The following is an 11326-nucleotide window of genomic DNA, read 5'->3' on the forward strand; positions in this document are numbered from 1 at the left end:
AATTGATTTAAATATCCCTGCAAATGCAGTGGTTACATTCAAATACTGAAATTATTTTATTTAAGTTCACAATTATTCTATGAATCTTACTTTAACAGCTGCAAGAAATAGCCTAAAAGCTTCATTGACTATACAGGCCCACTGGGGTTTATGATTTATTTTCATGAGTAAACCCCCTCCCTCTTATTTTTTTTTCACAAATTGCACCCTGCACAAGTGGGATACATGTGGGAAAGCCCCACATCAGTACTCTCAACTGGTCAATGTTCAGTGTATTCACAGATGACAGACTTTGCAGCATGCAATTTGTCTAAAATCCTTAAATAATGCCAATGTAGATGTTTTGCTGTATTAGACAAATATTTAACTAAAATGGGTTTGTTGCCGTTCCTACTAATCATACCAAGACCCGACATAATACTACCCTGGCATCTGCCAGCATCACTCATTAGTGGCTGTGTTAAGCTACTGCAATTACACAGCATCTTATTATCTCACCTTTTGAAGGTGATTACTGTTCCAGTGTCACTTTTGCAACAAAACAGTTTGATGTGCCACAATGGATCGATACTCTGCTAGTACCTGAGGAGAGTGCAATGGACTAAACACGCTCATTTGTAACCTTTTTTATAATGCCCCCTAATGTCGGCCTTGGAAGATCACCTTATTGATCCAATAAAAAGAGGCTGGGGAGGCACAGTAATTCTGTTTTACCCACATCAGGGATCTGCAATTTTCTTCTAAATGGGAAAGGTCCTGAGGATCAAGGTAGAACAGAGTATAAACACACAGGGAGAGAGAAAAAACAAACGTGTACCTTCGAACAAAGCCGAAGGGACAGTTATGCAGGCCATCCATTGTGAAGCACAAACTGCTGCGAGCCATTACAGGTGCAAATGAGCCATTGTTCTGTCTTTGAGCTGGCTTGTGTTCCAAACAGTATCTGCAGACACTTGATATGCTCAAACTCAATGGAGGTGGGCAATGTAACTCGTAGGTTCTGGCATATGTCACCTTGTTTGCACAGCAACAGTGCTACTTCATAAAACTCTACATTTGTCCTTTCCTGTTTGTTTTTATCCCGCTCTATTATTTTCACTTTTTTTTTTTTCCCCCTCTTGCTCTGTGGCTCTCTCTCTGTGCTTGTATTTATATAGGTGGAACAGCATTGGAGAAGTGATTGAAAAGCTGTCCTGTAGATCAGGGTGGTTTGTGGGGCCTGTCCATGCTCTAATCCATCCTGCCGCCCTGCCACACAAGTAGAATATCAAACAGGCAATCCCTGAGGAAAGGAAGAGAGAAAGATGTGGAGGAGAGAGAAAGGGGGAGAGAGAAGAGACGCAGAAAAGGAGATGTGAGAGGAAGTAGAAAGGCTGAGAAAGGACAAACATCAGGACTAAAAATGGAGAGCGAGAAAACAAGGGGAGGCTTAGAGGGAGAAAATGAAATAAGAGAGGTATAGAGAGAAAAAATATATAGAGAGGAGGAGGTTGGAAAAGTTTAGCACGGGTCTGCCAGTATGGCAGCACTGCAAGGGAGGGGGAAAAAAGGCAATTCCTGCAGTCTCACTCCACTACTTTTCTTCATTTGACTCTGATTAGCTCTGATAATGTATTTGTGCCATTATGCTGCTAATAAAAAAGGGGTGGGTAGCACAAAGTGAGTCGGGTAATGGGGTCCTGATCCACCCTCTAAAATAAACAGAGGAGTGACAGGGAGCTGTAAAGAAAGGAGACAGAGCAGCTTCACCATGGAGGAAAGAAATGGCAGTTGAGTCACTGACTGTGTCAGGGGTCAGCAAACTACTGGTGGAATTTTTTTTTTTAAAGGGGTGTCATGATTCGATTCCATCTTCGATTTAAACATGCTATTATCAGAATACGGAGTCTTGATTTGTAAAGATCAACAGATCATTGGTTTTATGCCCTGACAATTGTCATTTACATTTTTAATTTCTCCTTTAAAAAAGATAGGCTAGATGGTATAGGCTTGCCGCGGTAGTTGGTGTTACCGGTGTTACACGGTGGTCGGGCACACACCGATTACATTACTTACCCACCACCCCCACTGTCATTTTGATTTTTAATATAGAAATAAAACCCATTTAGTTCATTTTGGCGTATCAGCGGACGCTACAATCTGAGAGTGAAAGTCTCTGCTCCGTACAGAGTTTCAGCTCAGAGTACCAGGAGTCAGATTTCACACACGGGATAAGAGAGAGTTGACAGACAAGACGATGGCGGAGGATTTGGTGTCAAAGCGAAAAACAAACGCGCCTATTTCGCAATGTTTTAGATTTAAACCCAATGCTATAAGGGAGCCATAACGTTAATGAGGCCAACGCAGGAGGACGGAGCGGTCACAGCCGGTGTGCGCGGCGCAGCGGCTCCAGGTGGAAACCTACAGCCTCGCAGCGAAAGCTGTACCGGAGAGGTCAGACGCACAGCCATCCAACGGTAAAGATCAAAGTAAGCTCTACATATATTGTACGTCATCTTTTCTTGTAAAATGTCCAGTGTAATCGTAACATCGTTGTTTCATCATAGTTTTTTATTAACCGGAGGGAAAATTTCCTCATAGTGACATCCCTAATGGTATCAAGTGTAATATTTTTTGGAGGTACACCTGAATGCACCATGAAGTCTCTCTCCGCGGCCACATGCTTTACTGTACAAAGCGATGTGGACACGCAATCCATTTTAAGTAGAGACAGCGCAACCGCGGCTGAAATTGTCAAACAGTTCTATGGGCGCTGTTTTCTTTGGTTGCTGCAGGCACTAAATCTTTCTCTAAACTCACACGTTTGCTGTTTACATAACTCACGGGGAAGGCAAAATACTGTCACACCGGTGACTTCAGGGAAGCACAAGGATTTGTTCAGTTCTGTTGTTTATCCATCATCTCCGACTTCGGCAATGGTGTCTAAAAGTGCAGGTGCAGGCTACCAGTAAGACACGCTGTGTCGTCTTTGAAGTGTTGTTGGACGCACGTAAGTAGGTGGGGGCGTAGAGAAAAAAATACTGGGAGAATCACCGATCCTGCTTTTGACTTTGAAGGTCAAAATCGACAACTCAATTCGATTGATTTTCGATTTAGAATCGAAAATCGTGACACTGATAATATATACACCGATCAGCCATAACATTAAAACCACTGACAGGTGAAGTGAATAACATTGACTATCTCGTTACAATGGCACCTGGCATTGGGTGGGATATATTAGACAGCAAGTGAATAATTTGAACTTTGAACTTTGTGTTGGAAGCAGAAAAAATGGACAAGCCTAAGGATGTTAGTGACTTTGACAAGGGCCAAATTGTGATGGCTAGACGACTGGGTCAGAGCATCTCCAAAACTGCAGCTCTTGTGGGATGCTCCCGGTCTGCGGTGGTCAGGACCTACCAAAAGTGGTCCAAGGAAGGAAAACCGGTGAACCGGCGACAGGGTCAGACCCAAGGCTAATTGATGCAAGTCGGGAGCGAAGGCTGGCCCGTGTTGTCCGATCCAATAGAAGAGCTACTGTAGCTCAAATTACTGAAAAAGTTCATGCTGGTTCCAGTAGAAAGGTGTCAGAACACACAGTGCATTGCAGTTTGTTGCGTATGGGGCTGCGTAGCCGCAGACCGGTCAGGGTGTCCATGCTGTCATAATGTTATGGCTGATCGGTGTATACAAATATATATATAGTGACTCGGGATGTCATGTCAGGGAATCTGATGTCAGACCTCCTCCTTGCAAAAAGTTAGTAGCAAAACAAAAAGTTGGATGTGACTCTATTGTACTCAGCTTGAAACCAAACAATATACAGTATGTGTTCTGACCCTTTGCAGCGTTGCTCACCATGTCCTGTCACTGAGTTTACAAATCTAAACAACCAACAATCCGTTACTGTACCAGTTACACACGTGGGTCAGGCCTAATCTAGACCTTCATCACACATCACTGCAGTGCAGCTCAGCTCAGCTTCACACTTCCTTGCCCTGGGCTGCAGCAGGAAGTTTACAGAGGACATTGCAAATATAGACTGGGGATGTGTCCTCTCTAAGTTCATGCTTTTAACAGAAGGGGTGATACTGAGCTTATTTCCGTGCAGATGGCATAGTACAGCAAAAGAACCCCCAAATAACAGTGGTAATGAAAGTCAGGCTGAGGTTGGTCTGTGTACTGACAGGTTTATTAATGGCTTTCCAATGTGATGTATGTTCACTGAACTTTAGGGCAGCTTACAGCTTTGTGCTTTGTAGCGATGCGTATGTGATTTTAAGCTCCGATTCTTTTCTTGTTCTCTCAGATATAGTCTCATCCCTGTAGGTAATTTAAAGACAATATACTTCACATTTGATCCAATGCAGGGTGTGGCTGACGATGTGCACAAGCTACTGCAGTGATATAAGTTTGCTTGCAGACACCAAGTCAAAATGTCTACATGTTTAACCTGTATTTTTATTATAGGCATTACGGTGCAGCCATTTCATTTAGCTCGTTCTTTCCTCCCTCCACGTTTCCCTTTACTCCATTCTGAAACTAATACTCCAAAAGCTGCTCCTGAAATCTCCTTTAGTCAAGAATGCAGATGTGTTTCCTCAACTTTAATGTGACATTAGAGATATAAAAGTCTGGAAAGGACTGTATTGAAATCTGTCCGAGAAGCAATGCTGCAAGTGTAAAATGGGTGTAATATAAAACGTGTATTCAATTAGAAAAATGTTAATGTTTTAAGACTGCATTACAGTAGACCAACTGTGACATCTCTCTTAATCATAAAATTAACATTGCAGCACATGATGCTGATGGTGCAGTTTCCTTTTACTTTGTTAAAGACAAGTTGAGAGGTGCAAAGTAAGGGGAAATAAAACGATTAATATTATCCTGCCATCTTGATGAATTGTTTGATTACTTGTCTGTTCACAATGCATCACTGTGTTCTTTTCTAGTCTTAACTTGACAGGAGCATAGGCCTCCCATCTCTGATGAGCCACTACTACTTTCACTAGAAAGTCTATTTTTTTTTTTTTTTTTTTTTTTGGAAACCAGCCTAAAATGTTTATGCAATTATAATATAATATTGACCAAATAAACTGTAATTTCTCACTTCCCCGAAATAATTTCATATGAGCACAAGCAGCTAATGAGTACAATAGAAAACAAGTGAAACTGATTGCTAAGATTGTGTGTTTTAATTGTAATTAGTCATAAAATCCTTTCTAACCTTTATTTTTACAAGGAGCAATGTTCTAGGAACACCATGCTCACACTCACAGCTTCTACCACAGTCTGATGATCTGATGGCCACGGAGCAGCCTCACCGGAGCAGTTATGGTGCATGCCCACAGCCTCCGTCCTTTCCACGCTTCCCATTCATTGTCTATGTAAGCAGCCACGCAATGCATTCTGGTAGTGTGGCGGCGCGATGCAAGAGACAGACCGTCACGTTGTCCGTTTCTCATTTGCATAACATTGAGGTCTAGGTTACTTTATGCAAATCAGGGGTGTCTGGCGCAACTCGCCGTCTCTGGAAACCCCCTAGAAACTTCTAAACTAAACGCTGTTGATCTAAAATAAAGAGAGATTTAGCAACGACATGGTTTTATTTCTCGCAAAAAAATAGTTTCAGAAAAATATTACGGTGAACTATTTTCATAATATAAGAGAAGAAAGTTTCCAAACAAGCCGTCATGTTGGTTTCCAGTTTGAAAGCTGGGAGCAGCAGCCCACGAGGAAAAGCGTTCATCCAATCAGGTGCATAGTGGCAGCCCATTAAGCGTCCAATGGAAGCGAGGCAATCCCTTGAGATAAAAAAAAACTCCCCTAGTAGATAGTCACATCCCAAGCTCTTTGGTGGTCTGTACACACCAGAGGCGTGAAGAATAAACGACAAGAAAATGCGAATTACTCGCCTGTGAATATTACACGTCTTGTGCTTTTATTGTGAAAGGTAAGAAAGAAGTAATAAAGTTTGCTGTCTTGTTTTGGACTGCGGAGCCTCAGTGTTGTTGTTTCATCAATATACAGTAAGTGCAATGTGATGGGTTGATGCCTTTATTCACAGTGTGAAAGCTCAGAAAATCCAACCTCGTTCCGAAAAAAAGTACTATTTTGCCGCATAATATCTGCATTCTGTGTGAAAGTATTCATAACAAAAACAGTTAAAAAAATATACAGTGACGTGCAAATTAATCGCACGAAATAACGCAGATATGGGTGTACTGTTTTCCTCCTTGTTGTGGCAATATTCTGTATAGAGCCTTTGGAATTGACATCACTACTTTTATAATACTTTTTACATCAAAATAGTTTCGGTAGTTTCTTCATATTATGTCTAATAAAAGGTATGTTTTCAATGGTGAAAAGATGGTCATTCCCCAGGATGTTTTATATTTCAAGGCTCACACATCCTTTGGCAGAGCATTTTAAATGTGTGTCCGGCTCATTGTGTCTCGCAACATCCCCAGTGTATGTCTTTTGGCCTTTAGCACACACTGTAATGTGAGTCTCCTCTCACCTGGCCTTGGCTGGCATCAGTTGGAACTGCTGTAGAAACCAGGCTATTTTAAGGCTTTCAGTGAAATACTCACACACACTGCTCTGCTCCATTTTTACCACCTTCTGAAACACACAAATGGATCTAAGACTGAAGTGTATTGATGTTACCTTCCTCCCTGATGTGCCACCTGGGAAAAAAGGGCTACGAAAGCAGCTTCTCCAACGTGTAGTTTTTATTTAACATCTATTATTGGACTGTGTCTTTTATTTTATTTTTATCATGCTATTCTTTTGAACGTGTTCTGCAGGCACCTGTTGCAGTCAGAGAATAAACAGCTATTTGTGCTGATGCACAAAAGAATCCTGTTCCTGAGCATCCATCTTCCTCTGTAAGTCATACAGTACGCCAAACCTCCATCGTCAGATCTTCAAGCCTCCAAAAAACAGAACAAGTGAAGTACATGGGCTCGAATCGATACAACATATGCCTCAGAACTCACAGAACACCACTTTGAGATGGACGGGGGATTTTAAAAGCAAGTTACTGAGGATGAACAGCTCCCTTTTAGGGATGATACCCAAAAATAGAGCTTTGCTGGTATGCATTGCTGTCTGATTTTGAACACTGTGGACCAGAACCTGTTTTTAAGGTGTATACATATATAATTTTAATGGAAACTGCCAGCAAATCAGAAGCAAGTATTTATTTCACTATGGTCTATGGCAGTAATCGTCAACTAGAGGCCTGCGGGTCACATATACGGCCTGCCATAGCTTCGCATCCAGCTCGCAGAATATTAATGAATTGACTGCAACCGCTGCAGGTGCAGCCTGAGGCCGGTACTACAAAGCAGGATTTGCGGTTTTGCGAGGTAACTTCACCATCCTACGACGGTGGTTCACTTCCTACCGGGGTAGATCGCCATGGTAACTTATCCTCAACACCTAACCTGCTCCGGAGCAGGTTACATTTGAGATTAGAGATCAACATATATAACAGCATCGCCTACTGAGCAATCAAACCTCAGTGCAAGGATCGCATGATAATATTACACAAATACGAATAAGTTATAAACTTAAAGCAACAGTTTAAAACTGACAAATGCAGGAAAGACATCTGGGTTTATGCTGTGGGTGCTTACCGCTTTGAATTATGTTTTTATATCTATTTTTTCTTTTCTTGCTCTCAAGTCCGTTCCACACCGCCAGAGACGAGGACGCAGCTGAAAGAAGGTTAAAATACTCATACATGCCATGACAATTCCGAAGGTCATAATGAAGTGTAATCTGTTCATCCATTATATTCTGAAAGTATATATAAATTAATATCACTGCCCCATATAGACATATCTATCTGACTTTTGAGTATTCAAATAAATTAATAATTTACGCATTCACACATCAGCATTGTTTTTCTTTTGCACAGCAGTCCTTCCTGCATTTGGCAGCTTCAACAGTGTTACTATTAGTCTGGATTACGTGTTTAACGTCTTCGAATTTGTCTAATATTATAGTTTGCTCTTGGTTTGTAAAATGCATCACTCTGCTGACAGTAGTCTTGTCCATGTTTGTGATTGGTCATATGCTGCAAACACCGCCTCATTTATGTGAACACGCTCATAGCCAGATTGAGAAACCCTGGGTTGATAACCGTCGTAGGACCGCTTAGCGTGACTACGGTTGTTCAGGTTAGTTAAACCAGATAACGAGAATAGTTTATTTATGTCAACATGTGTACAATGTACTGTATCTAGTTATCATTATGGATTTCCCATGTTTTTAGGAGTCTGTTCACACTGAAATAGGCAAATAATAATGACATTCATTTTGTAATAACCTGAAATTATTAAACAATAAAAGGCAATTTTTTATTTATTTGAAAGTCTGGTCCCCACAGTGTCTGCTTAAAAAAAATGCTGGCCCTTGGACAAATGTAGTTGATGACCCGGTATATGGAATATGACTAATATAACTGAATGTGTAGCAATTTGATTTAAGCGAAACGTCTGTGTATCACAGTTATAATGAGAGTGATTTATGCTTAGCTTTTATAAAATTAATAGGAAATGCAATTTTGCCGTCTGGCCACAACAAACTACTTACAAGCACTTCACTGGTGAGGTTGATATGATATTAACTCAGAGTTTACAGATGGGGACATTTTTAGAGTATGTTGGGGACATGCAAAATTGAGACACCGTCATTTATGAATGAGCTCCTGTGGCCGCTGTGTGTGTGTGTGTGTGTGTGTGTGTGTGTTTGACTGACATGCTGATGTATGGCAGTGAAACAAATTCCTATCAACTAACTGAAGCTATGCTGACATGGCGATGAAGTATTGCATCTTGAATTTAAAACAGCTATTCACCAGAAACAAATACTCAACTGATGGATGGGGCCGATGCTCATCTCCTTCTTTGCTGTTTCTGGGCCCAACTACAACAGAACTTCTAAACTACTGTCTAGTCAATCAAAAACTGCAGTTGTCAGAGAGAGATATGGTACCTCTGTGACCCATATGTCTCTTCTTTTCTGGTTCTCTGCTTCTCTACAGCATCATCGTCATCATTGTCATCACTCTGAAACAAGACAAGTGCCAATGGACCAAACCGTCAATAGTCCATGGAAGGGATGTCACGTGAACAATTCTGAAAACGTGATGGTACTTGTCGACGGTCGAGAGTAACAGCGTTCCGTCATCCCGAGGAAGATAGAAAATGTGTCTGGGACCCACTAAACTGTAGGGCTGCCGCCTTTTAGTCGATTAGTTGTCTAATTGGTCGTTTTGGTCTTAGTCGACTTGGTCAATTACTTGTTTTTTATGCTTTTCTCATGCTGAATGACTTATTTGCAACAAACTTATGAGCACATCTCTGGTAAACAGAAAATTTAAAGTGGTGCTTTTGTGTGATTCTTTGTGGGGATACTAATTTTTACAGATCCGTCGATTAAATCAACTAATCGATTAGTCTAAAAACATCGTATGAGTGTTAGTCAACTAGGAATTTTGTTGTTCGTGGACAGCCCTAGTAAACTCGACGCATCCAGGGGATGCACCCTTTTTTCCCTGATAATGCTACATTGCGAACAACAAATGTTGAAATTGGCAGGACAAGAGCTAGTTGAGGTTAGCTGTTGGCTCCATGTAGGACTGTGCTGCTTACCGGCTAACAGTTAACGTTAACGATCTCTCAACATGCCAATTTCAACATGGGAGGTGTCATTGATTTAAAATATGATGCGTCGTTGTGATGCAGCTCTATTCAGTGAAAATGGGTATTAGGCAAAATATAGGCAAAATATTGGGCAATTTCTAACATTATCATGATGTGTTCAAATGTAATCTTGTAAAATGCAGTTTTTGGCAATGAACTTGAATAAATACAGTTTAAAATAGCGAGGGAATTATGACTTGTTTAACTTCCTAACAAAAACTAGTACGCCAATGGTAATAAAGGAGTGTATGTTGAAGTACATGGGATTTATTGTTTTACTTTTGTTTTTTACCGTGGTATCGAATTGTATCAAGAATCGTGGAATTTCATTGTTATTGACTACTAAATGTATTGTGACACGTTGACAGTGACATTGGTTCCTTTTCAAAAGTGCATCTGTTCACATGTCGCATGTCAAATATGGATCTCAAGTAGTTTTGGCGAACACAAACCTGAACAAAGTAATTATTTCCTCCCTCTCATAGCTGCTGACATGATGCCATCTCAACAGACCCTGCAATTATTCCAGAACCTTCATAATGTAAAGGTGTTTGGTTTTTTTTATCTCATGAAATTCTAAGATGTTCTACATGAATAGGCTTTTCAGACGCCGTGTCACAGACTACATTAGCTATACTTCAAGGCCAGTGGTTCTCATGCTATTAAATAGAAGAAAGACGTGTAAATACTTCATGTTATTCCAGCACCAGCTGTTGACGTTCTCTTTCATTGGTTATGCATGCGTGCACGTACACACTCACCTCCCAGTCTACCACATAAAGCTTCTACACAGTGTTGAGCCTCTTGAGTCAGTAAAGGAAAATAATAATAGGCCACACATACATGCACTACAGAGGAGTAAGGTTATGAAATAATCCCATTTTCAAAGCACAAATTGGCAAGTGTAAAATGAAACTCAGACCTATGTCTGGACCCGATAGTACCCATATCTGCAGGGACAGGAGATCAATAGATGTAAGTAGCCTTTTTTTGCTCTATGACAGCAAACTGAGCCTCGCTTTCACATGATCGTTCAAGCTGACGTCGTGACATGATAGCAGAGCGTAAAAAAGAACACCTTGTATTGCAGATCAATACATTCCTGTAGATATTCAGTGCACAATGCACCAATCTGGCCCCTAACAGCATGTTTCCTCTGATAGATGGATCAGATCAAAAGAGCAACGATGGAAGTGGAAAGTAAAGCATGCTTGACACATCAAGTAGGTAATAATACTAAATGATTGAGCTCTTCTCATATTGGGTGTCATGATTAGGTGTAAATAGCTACATAAACCTTTAATTTTTTCATTGTCACATCATTCTTATACTATTCATAATATGAGTTTGGACCATTTCTGCTCAGTTTGTGTGTTCCCATGTGTAACCTCCATTAGAGTCTGGCTGATGTTAATCCTTCTAACATTCTTGTAAGGCTCGTTTTCTTGTGTCCTTGGGGTCCAGCACCAATCTGTCTGTGTTGTATTTATGTTCCCTTTCACATGGCCCACATGATCCACACAGGCACTGTCCTCCACTGTTTGAATTCCAGCATGATTCATATCATGTTTGACCTGTGTGCTTGGCTTGCTCTTGTGAGGGTTGCGACAGTAAATGGCGAACTAATG

The sequence above is a fragment of the Sebastes umbrosus genome, chromosome 4 (genome assembly GCF_015220745.1).
Source record: "Sebastes umbrosus isolate fSebUmb1 chromosome 4, fSebUmb1.pri, whole genome shotgun sequence".
Classification (NCBI taxonomy): Eukaryota; Metazoa; Chordata; class Actinopteri; order Perciformes; family Sebastidae; genus Sebastes; species Sebastes umbrosus.